Here is a 16,829-nt window from a genome sequence, read left to right as displayed (position 1 = left end):
CAATAAATACAAGCATAATAAAATACAATAATAGTGTATTTTAAAATAGTTCATTCAGCAATCTCATTCATGTTCAAATCAGCAAATGACTACTTTTTACTGAGCTGCCAGTTTATTAGATCTATTTTATTCCATCAAGGGTAGTTTTCCTTGAAAGATAACTTGATGATGAATGTTGCTTCAACTGAAACAGTTGTTGGTTAATTTTCTATTGAACAACTTACTGATTTATCATGTAGTCAACCAATACTGATGTGGTTTCAATAAAAATGTAGTGTCTTTTCCCTTTTTTGTGGTATGTCTCATTGATTCAAAAGAAAACTGCAAAAAAGCACAATTGCACAGTATAACTGAAGGAACATGTCCACTACAAGCTCCACGGTGGGCTACAGCAACAGGCCAAACAGGCAAAAGACTCATCAGTGACACTATTAAAACAACCGCATATGAACATCAACACATGCTTCTTTTTCCCATTATGAAGCCAAGAATGATCCGTATTAAGGGGAGCAGTGCCATTCATAAAGCAGCCTCTGCAATCTGACTGGCCGCAAGCACCCTCGCCCTCCCTCCCTTTCTCTCTCTCTCTCTCCCCCTCTCTCTCTCCTCATTGGCTCCAGCAATACTTCTCAAGCGGGGAAATTATTGTATGGCACTGTCTGATCTGAATGAAGCAGACATGAAAGGGTTAACAGAAATGAAGCCCGGAAGCTAAATGCTTATCCATGCTCATTCATACTCTTTAGCTGCCACACACACGTGCACGCGCACACACACGCACACCAGAGGAGTAGAGAATTCATGAGGGGACAGTTATTAAAGAAGATGTGCAGAGAGGAAAGGCATGCTGCTGTTGCTTTCTACAATAATATGATGCATAATTTCAATGTATTCCTCTGCAGATAAAGGGAAAGGACTAAGTGAGAGGGGAGAATGCTTCCTAGCTTGAATTACTATCAAGATACTTTATTCAGGGCTGCAAATGAGGATTATCTCAAGTTATCGATAGTGTTTTGGTCAATAAAAAGTCCAAAAATGGTGAAAAGTGCTGGTCAATGTGTCTCAAAGGCCAAGATATGACATCCTCAAATGTCTTGTTTTGGCCAAAAATAAATATTTAGTGTTTTCTTTTATAAAAAAATGACTAAACCTCTTAACTGATTAACAGATCAGTTGGGTATTACTTTAGCTTTACCACAAATCTATTAATGAATGCACTGCATATTTAAACTTTATTTATAGATAGTTTTACAGTTGCCACTGATGCCACTCACACATAATCTGTTATAAAAGCAGTGCATCAGTCATGTAAGTACTCAACTAGCACAGTTAGATGTTGTTTGTAAAGAGGTGTGAATGGTGTTGTTCTCTAAATGCAATTGTAATGTAACATTTAATAAAAGGAAGAAGATGCCTCTTAAATACAACACAGATTGATATCCCCGACTGAACTTCCTCTTTCTTTGAACCATTTAACGAAAACAGTCAGTCAGGTCATACAGGTGAGATGTTTGTCAACCAGAGAAGTGTCAGCCTATATTAGCAGACTTGCTGTTTTATGTGGAAGAGAAATGATTTACTGAACACAAAGTGATGCCATGCCATACCATGCCATGCCATGTTTGAACATGGTGAACAGCACCCACTTTCATTCACAGCACATCCTCGTGACCATGCTGTTCGGGGGAGAGACATGTAATACTAATTTTCTCACATGGTTTAACCATGCATGTACTATATGAACATTACAGCCAGCTATATGTCCTGGATATTGACAAGCGAGAGGAATGGATTGAATGGAATTTGTTAACATAACATTTCTACTAACGTGTTTAGATTACTTTTTACAATAAATCCATTGTTTAGTCTATAAAAATGACAAAAGAAAATGTGAGCTTTTTTTGTCAAACCAGCAGTGAAATTTATCTCAATGTAAAAACCATTATGTATCAGTCTGAGTGTCTGTCATCAATACAGGTATCAATTGTACAAACAAAAAGAGTGAAAAGGGGCCTGAGCTTGTGCATGTAGGGGAAAATGAGCCCCTTATCGCAGAGGAAATCTAATGGTCTCCATCTAGTCTGCTGCTTTCCAATCGATGAAACAGACAAACACCCGCTAATCACACACTGTATCACTGCAAGTGTCTTCCATGCCTCTTAATGGTGTGAAACCCATCTGCTTGCCACCTTTTGCCATTTTCCCCAGTTTATTACATTCAATCCCCCACAACCAGAGAAAAGAAAAAAAACAATCCCACAACAATGTATATCTTAAGAAAGGAAAAAAAAGTCAATATTCATTGAGGTAGATAGTAAATTCTATTGCGTTGTGATTGGCCCTGGTCATTTCCAAGGTGTAAGCTACCCATTAACTTCCCATCCTGTTAATGGTTAGGGAGACAAACATGTCAACAATCTAGGTACAAACTCTGACTGGCAGCATGTCAATGGAACCGCTTGAGTGACTTCCTGTAATGGATATGAGCCAATAAAGCCTATAATCACTACACTGCCAAATAAAACCATGTTGTTTACTACAACAGCATGAGTGCAATAGATTGTGAGTTATTCAGATGTGTATAAAGTCCGATGCAGCAATCAAATGCTGAGAATGTGTTTTACTAATTGGGATCAATTTTTCATAGATCATTTCTCCAAAAACATTTTGCTGAGACTATGACTAAATCTCAAAAGTGTATTAGCTGCTTCTGAAGGACACCTGACAAACAAGTGATGAAATGAAGGCTGGTATACTGACTACTTTTAAATAAGTTGTTTGGATCAGAGTATTTAAAAGCATGCATTAGTGTGGACGTTAGGCCTGCTAATATTTTTCTATTTTGACTTAGCGTTTATGTCTTTATCAAGACATGCAAATGACCTAAACCATTTTTGCTGACCTCAATATTGCCAGTTTTGTTTAAATGCATGCCTGTTTACAAAGGAATGTCACCAACAGTTTAGCTAACATGATGACAGAATTACTAGCAGGGTTTACTATATCGTTATAAGACTTGGGTGCAGCAACTAACTACTTTTTCACCTTTTATTTAGTATGTTGGTTGTATGGTTTTTATTTGTTTCATTTAGGAATTTGTTATTATCATCATTGTTAGATATTTTGTTCACATACCTATTACAATGTCTGAATATTAAGTACTGAAAGTTCCTCTCTCTTTGAAAGCATGTACTTGCATTATCATACCATAATAATCTCATTACATAGGTGGCATACAACGGTACTGAAATCACAATAATAACAATATCTATTACAATGTCAGGACGATATGCCATCTGACAAAAAACTGTTATTTTGACAGGCCTTGTGGACGTGGCCAAAGCCAGTTCAACTTTGCACACTTCAGGCCTTGCCAGCAGCTAAAAACAACTCATAAAATAAGACAGTAAATCTATTTCCGCTGTTAAGCATCTCATCAGATAAAGCAAAGTTTCAAACAACAACAGCTAGTCAGTCAAGCTGCCCACCTTGGCCGTACCGTCTCTGTTAGACACATAGTGTATCAGAAACCAAAACACAAAAACACACTCCACTGTGTGGCAGCTGGTATTCCCAGTGATAACAGCAACCTTACACCTCTCTGCCCCTCCTGCTTTATCTCCTGGACACATCGAACAGGCCTACAGGCCACCCACTCGCTGTCAGCCTGCAGCACTAACCGGATACCTATTGTGCAACACAACAACATAACAAACTAGTTTACACAACACCAGCAGGACCAGGGTGCAACTCACCTCAGCCCACAATGATCACAAAGAAATACCAAGAGGACACAAACATGACTTTTTTAACATTAACGCATTTGACCTCACCACACAGGTAATAAATATTTGACTGTAAATTAGGTCTTTCCACACACACAGCATGCTAACAGGTTAGCACATATGTCATGTCTACTGTTGAAGTAGCTGTATTGACACAAAGAAATGTTAGCGGGCCATGAGGGGAGGCAGTCAACGGTGCTGCTGGGAGCTCCCTCCGCAAAATGGAGTCTTGTATTCGACTGACAGGAACGAGAGAGAGAGAGGGGGTCATCGGGGGGCAGGTGGGGGAGGAGAAGGAGGGAGAGTAAAGGAGTGGAGGCTTGTTATGTAGTCTGCCTGAGCCGCTGCGTCTTTAAAATAATGAGACATCTCCTCCCTCTCTCCACCCAGGTTTAGGAACAGGGGGACGAGGGGAGATGGTGAGCATGAATAGGGAGCGAGATGGAGCCAGAGGGAAAATGGGTCGCGGGCAAAAGAGGGGAAGAAGAAGGGGTGAGGAGTATTGGGGGGGGGATGATTTGAGGGGAGTGAGCGGGGTGAAAGTGTAACCTGAGCCTCGGCAGGAACGCAGAGTGACGTAAGGGACCTACAGGACGGTTGGTGATCACATGCATGAATGGAGAGCCGCTATGGACCACTGTTACATGACAAGCAACAGGCACACACAGAGGCTCACAGGGAGGGAGAAGGGAGGAGGAGGTTTGCTACCTACTGGCCACAAAGACAACTGTCAGTAATGTTCACCTACAGTGTGAAAAAAGGAAAATGATATAAAACACTGGACAAAAAAAGAAAGAGGAAAACAGTTGCTGCACCATTTTTCAACCGACACCAAATACACAAAAAACCTGTGTTGTGTGAATGGGGGGTTTGGTGGACAATGACCGTGACCCCTCTCCACGTGGCCCACCGTCCCAATGAGGACCACCCATTAGCAGACAGCTTGGTGCTCTCACTGGCTGTACATAGGCTCTCAATTACAATAACAACCCAATCAGCCACTAATGGGGGGGTTGATCAGGAGCAGAGCACAGGAGGGGATAACAGACCACAGACTGGAATGTACTGTACCATATTGTGGACCTCTATAGGAGAAATGTGGGCCATCCACCCGCCTTCCCTGTATGTTTGACAGTTAATTTGGCAGCAGGAATGAGAAAAGGAGGAGGAGGTGGCGGTTGGAGGAGGAGGGACGTATATAGGGGTGTCAGACAAACAGAAACAGCAGAGGAAAAAAGCTTGGCGATGAAGTGAGCTGAATGAGTTTAAGTCCTCAATAGCAGATCAACAAATTAACAGTTCCTTTTCAATTCTATACACTGTATAAAACCGTTTCTTCAATAATGTCAGTGCTCTTGATAAAAAAGAAACATTTTTTTAAAAAAAGATACCGTCCAGGTATCTTTTTAAGTCTATGGGCTACATTTCTTCTTTTTTTTTTTTTAAATCTTAAAATGGGTATTAAAAATTGGAGGTAATCATTATATTTGCCTTGAGTGCTGTGCCTTAGCCTTACAATGATCAAGAAAATCCTGTGATATGATGTGACCATTCAAATTCCACAACTACTGATGATAGTTAAAGAGAAATTAAAAGATATTATTATTCAAAGAAAACAAAGATTTTGCTCCACCAAAATAATTTAAAAAGATCAAGGTTTTCCCTTTCACCGCCAATCGTTCTTTCTTTTCCTGTTATGGTGTCACACTTCAAAATGAGATGCCAAACGCCGCAGAAAGCACTCTGAGAATCACTGTAATTGCTATTTTGCTGTGCAAGAGGAGCTTGTGGAACCTGCAACTGCCCTGTAATCAAATGTGGCTAAATTATGTTATTTATCACAGGGACTGACAAAGTGATAAGTGTAAATTTTGATAATTTCCTGGTTCTTTCTGTTGATGCGGAAACAATTTATTGTTCAGCCCTAAAATAAAACTGAACCAGTAACATTTGCTGCTATCTACTCTATTCAATCCTGTCACAAGAAATTCTTATATGCTTAATCAACTAAACAGACTAAAACAGACTTTGATCATAAAAAGGTGCTGTTCTGATAAACTGCTATCGAGTGTTCAAGCTCACCTTCCCACAGAAAACTTAAATACTGTGGAGACAAATCAGCCACAGTATGAGGAAGTTACATGAAATCGATTGTAAAAAAAAATGTTACCATTTAGAATTTACTACACAGTACAGTTAGGCTCTGTGGAATGGAAGATTTAATAGTTAATGCAGTGTTCAATTATGTGATCTGAAGAAGAGAGCATACGCCTAACCTCACTGCTTTCACCTCTTTTCCTTGTAGATATAACTTTGGAGTTGCAATGATTAGTAGATTAATCAAGTGTCAGTGTCAAATGATTTTTAGCATCATTTCCGGTGGTAAATGAAGAGTCTGGACTGTCAAGACATTAATCTGGGTTCTAGGATTGTGATGAGCATTTTTTGATGATAAACTGACCAAAATTAATTCATCAATTGTGAAAATATTGACTGGTTAACCAATTATGAAATTGAGAAGAAATATCAGCCAAGACAGCTCTAAATAGAAAGCACTGGCGTGTTGTAATGACTGTGATCAAAAAACAGACGATCATCCATTTTGCACTCATACATTACTTTAAAGACTTCTGTTTCATTTCATTTCATTTTAGCTCCATTAAATTCTGCTCCGTCTCCCGGTCAAATACGAAGCAGAGTTAGCTCACAGAATAAGCTTGCCATAATTACAGTTCAGAAATGACTTGAGCATGACCTGTGCAGCCGAGGTCATGCCAATGGAAAGGCTACCTCTGACAGAAAGTGCCATCTCCACTATTCTGTAAGCAAACCTCCAGCTGCAGCCTCCATTATAGTATAGTAACAATTTCAGACAGATTCTTCTCTTATTTTTAGAGTTGTGCTCCCTGCAGAGAATTTAATATGCATCAACTAACAGTAGCTGGCTGGCAGTGAGAAAGTGGATCACAGTGGCAGTTTTAGATGGCGAGAGTGGAGCTCTCTGTGGCCCAGGGACCAGCCTGCTTCTGCCTCATACTGTAGCAGAGGGCAGCCGTACGTTAGCTTAGCGTGAAACCAGACATGTCTAGCATGAAACCAGGTGGCAGCTAACTATGGACTGTGAGAAGTTTCCCCTCTCTGTCAGCTTAGGAGCACGTTGCCCCCGATGAGGTGATCTGCTGATTATAGATTTGTCAACAGCTCAGTTGCTGAACAAACCCCAGGAGAGAGAATATGCGGCTGCCGTGCCAAGTGGACTGCCAGCGGAAAAATGCATTTGTTTGTTAATATAGCTGTGGAAAGTCCTGAGAAGTAAAGCCAGCTCCATGTGCGCCCACTGCCAAGCTGTGGCTTCTAGTGAAAATTGATGCTGAGAAACTGCATGAGAGGCATTTTGATTAACATGTACCAACTTGTAGCTCCAAAACAAAGAGAGCTGAAGACCAAAATAACAGTACGTGAGCCAGGGGAAGACAGAGAGGGGGGCAGTTTGAAGTGTGGAAACAAGCCCGGCGTGCCATTAAATACAGAGGACGTACTTTTTAAAAATCTTCTGTTAACACTGAGAGGGGAGAGTGACCGAGTGACACGACAAGCGAGCGCCTATAACAAGACCATTGTGATTGACCTGCACTTCCACATTTGAGGACATCAGATAAAGGTGGCGGCGGTGGTGGGGGGGCCTTGGGAAAGGGAGACGGAGTGTGTGTGTGTGTGTGTTTGTGTGTGTACTGGAGCACCTGTTCCTCCATTGCCTCAGCCTCCCATTGAGGAGCATGGCAGGGGGAGCTGGCCTAGCCTATTTATACACAACGCTGGGTCCCGTTACAGCTGTGGCACCGGGCCAGGCTGTGGCAGATTGAAGCAGGGTAGAAAAAGAGCAACATGCAGGCCCTGCGCTGTCAGATGACTGGCCAAGAGAGGAGAGAGGCCTAAATCAAATCACGCTGGTGACTTTGGTTCGCCTCCTTCTCTCTACCTTCAGGCACCAGCACAGAGGAGAGGGAGGGAGGGATGCAAGGAGAATTATAGGTACAGACAGACGGGAAACAGAGAGACAGAACACAAACAGAGGAAGAATGAGGAAGCGAAAAAGAAGTGCTGGGGGAGCATGAGAGATGCCAGGTCACTGTCACTTGTATTTGAGAAACAATGACTCACTATTTTCTAGTTCCACAGAGCTCGGTTTGACCTTGGACTCAAGGCTGCCACGAGGGAGGAGAGGAGAAGTGGGTAGAAGAAACAAGAGCAGCATGTGTAGTAATCGCCGGGCCTGTTCGACATCTTCTGAGAGTGACAGAGTACCTGACAGAACTGATCCCTCGAGTCCATGTCCACCAACTCAAACACTAGAATATCCACAGTGTAGACATGTGTCAGCTGACACTAGGCCCCTCACACAATGTGTTTCAAGGCACATGTTGAGCTTTTATTCTGCCATGCCACTCTGTACATAAAACGTATGGAGAAAGACTGGTGGGTCGTCATTGTCCGCTGCTGAGATGGTAAGAAAGCCTTGTAAGAAGGGCTTGTTAAATATGGCTTGTGTCCATCTTAGTTTGATAATAAATAATATAATTGACACTCTAAGGTTGCCTCATCAGCACTTTTCAAACTTAAGGGCTAACACTTTTCCATAAATTCCAAAAGAATCCAAATTAATTGTATCCGGCAACTCGACAAATTGCTAGCCCGAGTCTGTCTCCAACATACTGCTGCTCCTGTTCTGACGCCTTGGTCAAAAACTGCAAATATACACCAAGAATTTAAAACAGTCAGTCCATATATAAAAGCAGATAAGGTGGCCATTGTCTTTGTATCTGAGGTTTCTCCTTACTGCCCAGTTCCTCATTCCTCCCTCAGCCCTTTCTCTGTCTCTTTCCCTCTGCAGCGCAATTGAACATTCTGGAAAGGAAGTCACGTGAGAAAACCTTAAAAAGTAGACCAATGATGCAATACTTCATTGGCAACAAGTTGCTTTAAACAAATACTGCATACACAGTCACACAGATCTATTCGCTCTTTACACTCAATTCCATGATCACTTGCAGCCAAAATGTTCCCTGTCTAGGAAATAATTGGCCAGCTGGTAATACACAACCCCAAAAGAAATCTGAAAAATTTTGACCACGCCCTACAAAACAGCCAAACCAGATGGTGCTCCAAACAAATAAAAAGCATGTTGGGGGGGGGGGGGGCAGCATTCCTGACATAGTCTAGGCATTTGGGAACACAGAAAGGACTATGAAACAGAAGCAGGTAATCAACAGCAGCCTGGACTCTGCTGAAGATATAGTGTAAAACAGACAGACAATACATACACATACACACACATACACACACACACAACGCCACACTCACACACAGAGTGAGTAACACAAGAAACATCTGATGCTCCTTTTCATCTTCCCACGTTAGCAAGCGGAGCGGAGCCGTGCAGCGTCTTGGTGTGGTGAGCCTCGGCCTGAGAGGGAGGCAGCCAGTGCTCGATTCCACTGCTTGACTTGCAGCCACACGGCAGCAGCTGTAGGGCCCGGCCCCACCAACAATCCGACCCACAAACCAGATCTACACATGATGAGGCTAGATGAGCTACGCCTGTCTGATGGCTCTGCCAAATCGGCTTCTTCCATCCCGTACAGCTTTCTTCTTCCAAACGCGTCTGTCTTCCTGCTTAGGACCTCTATGGTTGAACAGAGTTCAATCTGTTCCCAATCCTACCCTGCTTCCTGTAGTACTGTAGTTTGTGCTTTAGCCACTCAACATTAAGACTGAAAAATCAAGACTAGGAGGGACTTGGGGAAAGAGAGGAGAATACAGGAGCTGGGGCGGGACGGCTGCCTGGGCTGTAGCTGAACATGCTCACACTTTCTTTTGGCACCAAGTAGTTTTAACCTCCAGCTAAAACAGTTTAGGGGTTTAGCAGGGGTATTCCCTGTGTGGTGAATGGACGAGTGAGCTCATCCCAAGCATGGCAAATCCTATTGATTTGACTGGATTTCTGCAAGGCTACCACCGCCGAGCCACGGCTGAATCTGAATTTGATGCAAACGAAGAAAAACACCAACAGAGGAGGACATAATTTGATTCCAACTGTCTTGAAATGAGACTCCACATTGTTTGTGTGTATATATATGTGAGAGTAAGACTATAAAGAGGAATAAGGAGACAAGTTAACAAGCAGAGGAGATGGGAAGCAAGAAAGAGCAGAATTTGGGAGAAGGAGAAAGCAAAGTGGTACAGCAGCAGACACAGAGACCGTCATGGGGTGAGAGGGGGGTGATGGGAGAGTAGACAAACCAAGATGGAAAAGAGGGAGAAGCAGAGGGGAGGCTAGAGGGATGGAGAGCAGGTCAGTTTAATGGCCCATTTGTCTGTGCCGTTAGACCACCAGTTCTCACTGGCTGCTGCAGGAAAACCTCACACACTCACAAACACACACACATCCTGTCTCCAGGCTTCCTTCTTTCCATATCTCTCCCTCCCTCTACCTTTTCCATCTTGGGTCTGTACCCACAGCTTCAGTTTAGTCTTCCATTCACACATTTTGTCTGCTACAGCATTCATATCTGCTTTGTAAATCGCTTGTCCTGTGCTTTCATGATGGTACTCTCCTGTTTTACATAATTTTTGATGGAGTGCTGTTCCGTTGTCCATACACATAAATGGAGACCCTTTTTTTGTTAAAAGCCAGTCACATCTTGCATAAAGCAGTATCCTAATCGGTCGCTTACAGGCAGAGCAGACGGTCACGCTGACCCAGACAGCAGCTACACAACACAAGAGTCACACACTTTCTTATCAAACTTGCAAACATGAACACAAGTCTTGCTTCGCAACCACAGCTTGATCCAAACAAACATTCACAGGGGAAAAGTGTGCAGAGCCATTTTGCAGACTGTCTCTTGTACTTTACAATGTAATGCAGACACTCTGCATGTCTGCTGTCAATCAAAGGCAGGGACACACCCCTCCAGTCGGCTGAGACAAAAATTGAAGTTATTATTGAGTGGTATTATCAACCTACAGTAGAGGATAGTGGAAGCAAAGAGTAGCCCCAGCATGGGAGCAAAACATTGTACTGCTGAAATGTATTTCAGACACTGAATCATTATCAGTTTAACTGTATGCTATATTTTGGAGACAAGAAGATGCCTTTATGAACCAGATTATATAGAGAAAGGAATCTCTAAAGCACGGGCATGAGAGTAAACCTCTGAGGAAATTGCATTACTTCAATGGTTGTCTGGAAAATTGTTTTCATTTATTTATTGTTGTAGCATCAGGTACAACAGTGATCCTCAGCAAGTGTCTCTCTGACTTGAATTTGGCAGTGGACTGAACCAATGGGTGGAATTTTGTTTCTGTTAATACAGTGCCAATGGAAAGGGTTGTCTGATGGAAAAAGTAAGTGCTAAAAATAATCAAACTAAAGCTTACTGGCAGACTGCCACCTACTGTAGATAATATTCCTCAAACAAAAAATTAAACTATCCCTATAAACTTTAAACAAAAAGGTAAAACATCACTTTCTTTTTGACTTGACAGCAGTGCACATGGAGCAGAAAAGTCCTTTGAACGTGTTATCTATAAATTTTAGTCATGGGCCTCTGATTATGGACTAATATTCCACCCCCCTGCTGTTTGTTTTTCCACGAAAACCCCGTCACAGATTCCCAAAGATCCTCAGTCACCGCCCTCCACTGTTGGTTTTTCCATACAGGATATCCACGGCCATGCTGGCTATGGCATGGAAGGAGTACTGACATCATGTAAATGTTCAAAAAGGCCCCCTGGCCGACAAATCACCCGCTGTTAGCGACCCTCCGACAGAGTGAGTCCCAGGAGTGGAGGGTCTGTGGCCACGGCGGTATTGTAAAATGACTTCCATTCATTATCGCTGTCATTTAACAGCAAGGCATGATTCAATATGCCCCCCCTTAACTGTAAGTGAATTAGGAATGCTTGATGGAGGCTCATAAACCAGCTCTTCATCTCTCTGTCCCTTTTCACTCCGTTTTGGCACGAGTCCCTCAAGTGTTTTCTCCCAGATGGAGGCTACAGTGTCAGCTCCGCCACATTGACATACTCCTTTCACTCCGGTCTGCTCTTAAGTGTCTTTTTTCTTCACTTTCCTCAACAACACAACGCCTAATGACCTGTTAAACATTGTTCAAGCAGACATGTCAACACTCATTGAAAATAAAAAAACAAAATAGGTCTGAACTGAATGCTTCAAAGCCTGGGTGTTTACCATAACAGATGCTTACGTCTCATCAGTTAAAAAAATTGGATGTTCTGCGCTGACATTTCCAGAATGTTTTTTGTATAATAATGCTGATTTTTTTTAGCCTGCTACTCAGTTCACATGAACTTTAACCCGCCATGCAGTTTGGAGAAATGTTCTAGTTTGCTGACCCGCTGAAAGACTTTGGTCATGTGTCTAATACCTTTCAAAACTAAATTGTACTGCAGCTGCTGTCACAAAACACTCCGCTAGTAACCCCCATTTCTGTTGATCTGTTTCTTAATAGATTTTTGAAAGAAATGCACCCTTAGGTTAGAGAATAATGTCTAATTTTATCTCTAAAATTCTTAGCTTTAATAGTTTGAAAAGCTGAGTCACAGCTCTCTTCATTCACAATAAATGTTCCAGTTTTAACAGAAACAGCTCCAGAGGTGAATACTGACACGTACGGGGCCTGGTGGGTTTCTTATCATCTTAGTATCACAGCCCAGGATTAAGCAAAGGCCACTGTTCAAAAGATAAAACCATCCTCAACCCACTTAATACAAAAACAGTGAACAGTTATTAAACAATCCCTAATAAAATCATACAAGCATATATTCTGTAATTAAAAGGTTACATTTACTACTCTGCCAATGGATTTGTGAGACATGGCCAGATTCCTGCCCATCTGGTTTCATGACTATATAGAGGGTGAAATGTTGCAGAGGTGGACAGAGCTGACAAGAGCATATACTACATACTGTGAAAGTAGAAGAGGTCTGTGGAGAGTTTACCAGAACTTCCAGCTCAATTCACTGCAATTATATTAAGTATGGTTTAATTTAAACACTTTTTAAGCTGCGTTACTGCAGTGAGTCTAGGACAGGATTCAGTAGCATGATGTGTGGGAGTTAATCACTAAATCTCAGAGGACACAATCCCACTGGTCAGACACCCTGATTTTATTACAGGTGTTGAGACTGAACAGAAAACAATCAGGATAGATTATTGTCTGTTTACAGTAGACAACCCTCTGTGGCTCAAGAGAGGAAAATCAGCCACTGGCAACATTCAAAAATACAACAGGATCTCCACAATAAGTTACTACAGACTATATTCACACAACTATGCCAAAAATGATTATTCTCTTTGTCATCACACATCAAAAATGCATAACTGAGTTAAATGTGAGTTAAACACAGCAAGGCTAGGAGTGTATTTAGACAGGGGTGGTTGAGGGAGCGCTGGAGCTGACTGCAAGCACAGCTAGTGCTGTCACCATAGTAACCCATCTCAGGCTAGTTCATCAGGACAAAAACAGAGGCCCCCACACCCCACCCCCATCCGACACACACACCAGCACTGAACACATACGAGCTCGAGTGCTCATAAAAGAGTGCGCATGGACACGCACACAGATGCATCGCGGAAAACAACATAATCAGAAATGTCTATGTGTTGTTGTTTGTGTGTGTGTGTGTTTTTGGTGTGTGTGCACTATATCACCAATAGAAAGAGAAAATAAAAAAAAGAAAGGTCCGTGTGACTGAGTGCTGTTGTTAACAATGTGCAGGTGTACATGTTAAGCATCACTTAGGCCCAGCTGGAGCAAGCGGGCCTAATAAGAGAGGAGAATACGAAAAAAAAAAAACAAAGAGGGGGGAGAGAGAGGAGGTGTCAAATGGATGGTGTTCACACCTTTAAGAGGTTTGAAAGATGAGGCTTTCCCACCCCATACAGAGTGGAATTAGCAGGTGTGTGTGTGTGTGTGTGTGTGTGTGTGTGTGTGTGTGTGTGTGTGTGTGTGTGTGTGTGTGTGTGTGTGTGTGTAAGATAGGTCCGCAGGCTGTGCGCATCTGCAGTGTGAAAGAAAAACAAATCAGTGGATGAGAGTGAACCCTCTCACCCCTTAACGTAAAAGCAAATGGAAGGGAGGGAGGGAGAATGAGAGATGGATATGGGAGGCAGAGACGTGAGTGGCAGCGACCTGAGTTAAACGGCTTGGACGCAGAAGGCAGAGAATGAGTAGAAGTTGTATCAATTAAATTTCTTATTTCACTAATGACATCTTGCTGCATTTTAGAAAATGCTAGAAGCAGCTGTGTGACCAGATACATGCAGGAATCACACATAGAAGCTGACAAATGACTGATGCTTAAGAAGATTATCAAGGTGTTGATATAAAAGTGGTTTGTTGAGGTTCATGTCCAATTTGAACAATTTTATTGAGATAAGTGCAAATTAGTAACAAATTTGTCTAATTTGACAAGAAAATGTCTCTGCCAATTACTGCAATGCAACGGTGCCTGTTTGTGTGACTGAGAACTGTTTACAATCTGCTGATGTCCATGATTGGTTCCTTTTAGTCATATTCATCATCGTTACCCAATATTCTTTCATTTTATATCTTGCAACTATCCGTTCCTCTGCTTACAGTTATCAGCATTATGATCCTGAGTACGTGTGCGTGTGTGTGGTTGTAATTAACTGCGAAGAGACTCACTGGGCTGTGTGTCAAATAGCCACTTCTCAGTCATATGACAGTCCTCAAAATAAATTTAACCCATCAGGTTCAGTTACACAGCCACTCAAGCAGAACAAACTCACATACACAAAAAAAAAAAATACACACATGCGATGCAGGAGAGATACAAACAAGTATCTCAAAACAACTGGACGTAGTTTTTGCTCAATTGGTGACACAACAAAGTTAAATTATATTTGTTTTTGTCTGAGATGCAAATAAAAAAACATTAAAATAACAATGAGGCTTTATTTTTGAGTTTGTTAAATGTCAGTATTTTGTTGCTTCAGGGTACATAAAAATGTTGTACAGATACCAGACAAAATTTGCTGCTCAACAAATAATTAGAAATCTAAGGGTGTCCAAAATGTAACAGGGCACACTTCCCCAGCCCGTTTATGCTGTAAGCAAGAAGCCGTTTCTTCACATTTACTTGTAACACATCAACTTCCATGCATGTAAGCTTTCATCAGTGAGATCATAGAGCAGCCAGAAAGGCAACCCCTGAGGCAGCCTAAAGACTAGTGTCCCACAGAGGTGGACATGTTAACTGCTCAAAGTGTGACCTTCAAATTACTGGATGGTTTCCTGGACCTTAACCACCAGAGCTTACATAAAGATTCCCACGTGACACAAAACAATCAGCCTTGCTCTCTCACACTATTGCAGATTAATCTGGAAATACTGTTAAAAAAGTTTTCTGTCAGCATAATTGCTTACATAAAAAAGCCTGCAGTCCGCTGAAATGCCAAAACAATAGAAAAACACTTATATCTCTTGTGCTGCTCAGGCGCCGGCCGCTTGAGCCAGAGGCTTTACATCATTTCTACCGAAGACATTCCCATCGTTTTTGAAGGGTGAAAGATGAATTGTGTAGGGAGTCACTTTGAGTGTACAGTACAGCTAAAGCCCGAATCACATGATCACTGTCTACCTCTCATAATCAAATCAAGATAGTCAAAAGAAAACGGCGTCTGCTGTGGATGGAGAGCAAAAAGATGGATTTTCCTACTTACTCACATGGGACACAGACACAGACTCAGCCAGTCTGCAAAGGGCCCCCAAAAGATCCCTTTGCTGATCCCTGCATTACAGGGCCAACTCAGCATTGAATTTTCAGTGTGAAGTCACCAACGGTTAAAATAGGGCAGATCCAAACAGCAACAAGGACTATCAAGTCAGATTGTTGTGGCATGGCGTAACGGCACTCTCCGAGTGTTTGTCTGTGTGTGTGTGTGTGTGTGTGTGTGTGCGCATGTGTGTGTGTGAGAGAGAGATCCCATCCATCCCCTCCCAACTCAACCACATTTCTGTGCAGTGAGCAGAGGTTTACATAAACAGCTATGGTTCTCTCTATCTAGGAATGGGAGTGAAAGGGGAGGGCATCAAGCTAAGCTCTGTATTAAAAACACAGTATGGAGACTGATACACTTTATTACACTATATATTATACACACTAAAATTCAGCCTGTCATGATGCTGTGTTGGATGGCAAGAAATCCTTTGATCACAGTATTCTCAAATAAGGACATCCCAGGGCTGGCTGACAACCTACTGATGAATCAGCTGGTTAAAATCTAGTGAATTTCCTCTTTATCTTCAGGAGCTTTCATAAGAGAACCAGAGCTATAGTGAGATTGTTGTAGCATTGTGTGATTGTCTATGCATGCACCTGCTGGCAGTTTTAGTTAGGTTTCCACTTAAAGTATTCTGAATAGAAATGTGTATTGCTAGAAATGGTGGCTGTTTGATACATATACACCATCTGTCCCCATTCATTAAATAGGGGCCTGGTCTTGTTGGCCCAAAATAACTGACTGAGAGGTTTCCAAGATGGCTTCCAAGATTCACTTGTCCAAAATTACTTTGATTAAATCAGTTCTGACCAGAATCTCAGAAAAGCTCCTGGGCTAGCTCGCCACTTTCCATAATAACACAATATAGCTGAATATTGTCTCCAAAAGTACAGTGAAGATAATGTTTAAGTCTTCTTCTGTATTTCTACTGCAAAAACAAGCTTCACTCCCCCTATGTTCTACCTTAAACTCAATGTTTGCCAACTTCATTTTTGAGCTGATATGCTTAACATGTACGCATATGTTTTTGCGATCCGAATGAGATTAAAGTTATTTGCATTACTTCTTAGGTGGCTTTAAATTCTGTTGACTGCTTCACTAACAACAAGATGATTACACATTATGCCTTAAAGCTAGACTTCAAATCTTCAGATTCTGAAAATGTGTGTGTGTGTGTGTGTGTGTGTGTGTGTGTGTGTGTGTGTGTGTGTGTG

General features: G+C 41.9%; 1 protein-coding gene across 1 annotated transcript in view; it reads right to left on the bottom strand.

Annotated features, from left to right (window-relative positions):
• The window catches only part of insrb (insulin receptor b), an 89,480-nt gene that overhangs the window by 65,713 nt on the left and 6,938 nt on the right, over positions 1-16,829 (bottom strand). The gene's annotated exons all lie outside the window — the stretch shown is intronic.

This window comes from Acanthopagrus latus, chromosome 11 (assembly GCF_904848185.1).
Source record: "Acanthopagrus latus isolate v.2019 chromosome 11, fAcaLat1.1, whole genome shotgun sequence".
Classification (NCBI taxonomy): domain Eukaryota; kingdom Metazoa; phylum Chordata; class Actinopteri; order Spariformes; family Sparidae; genus Acanthopagrus; species Acanthopagrus latus.
Note: the sequence above shows the minus strand (reverse complement) of the source record. Positions and strands in the feature narration are given on the sequence as shown.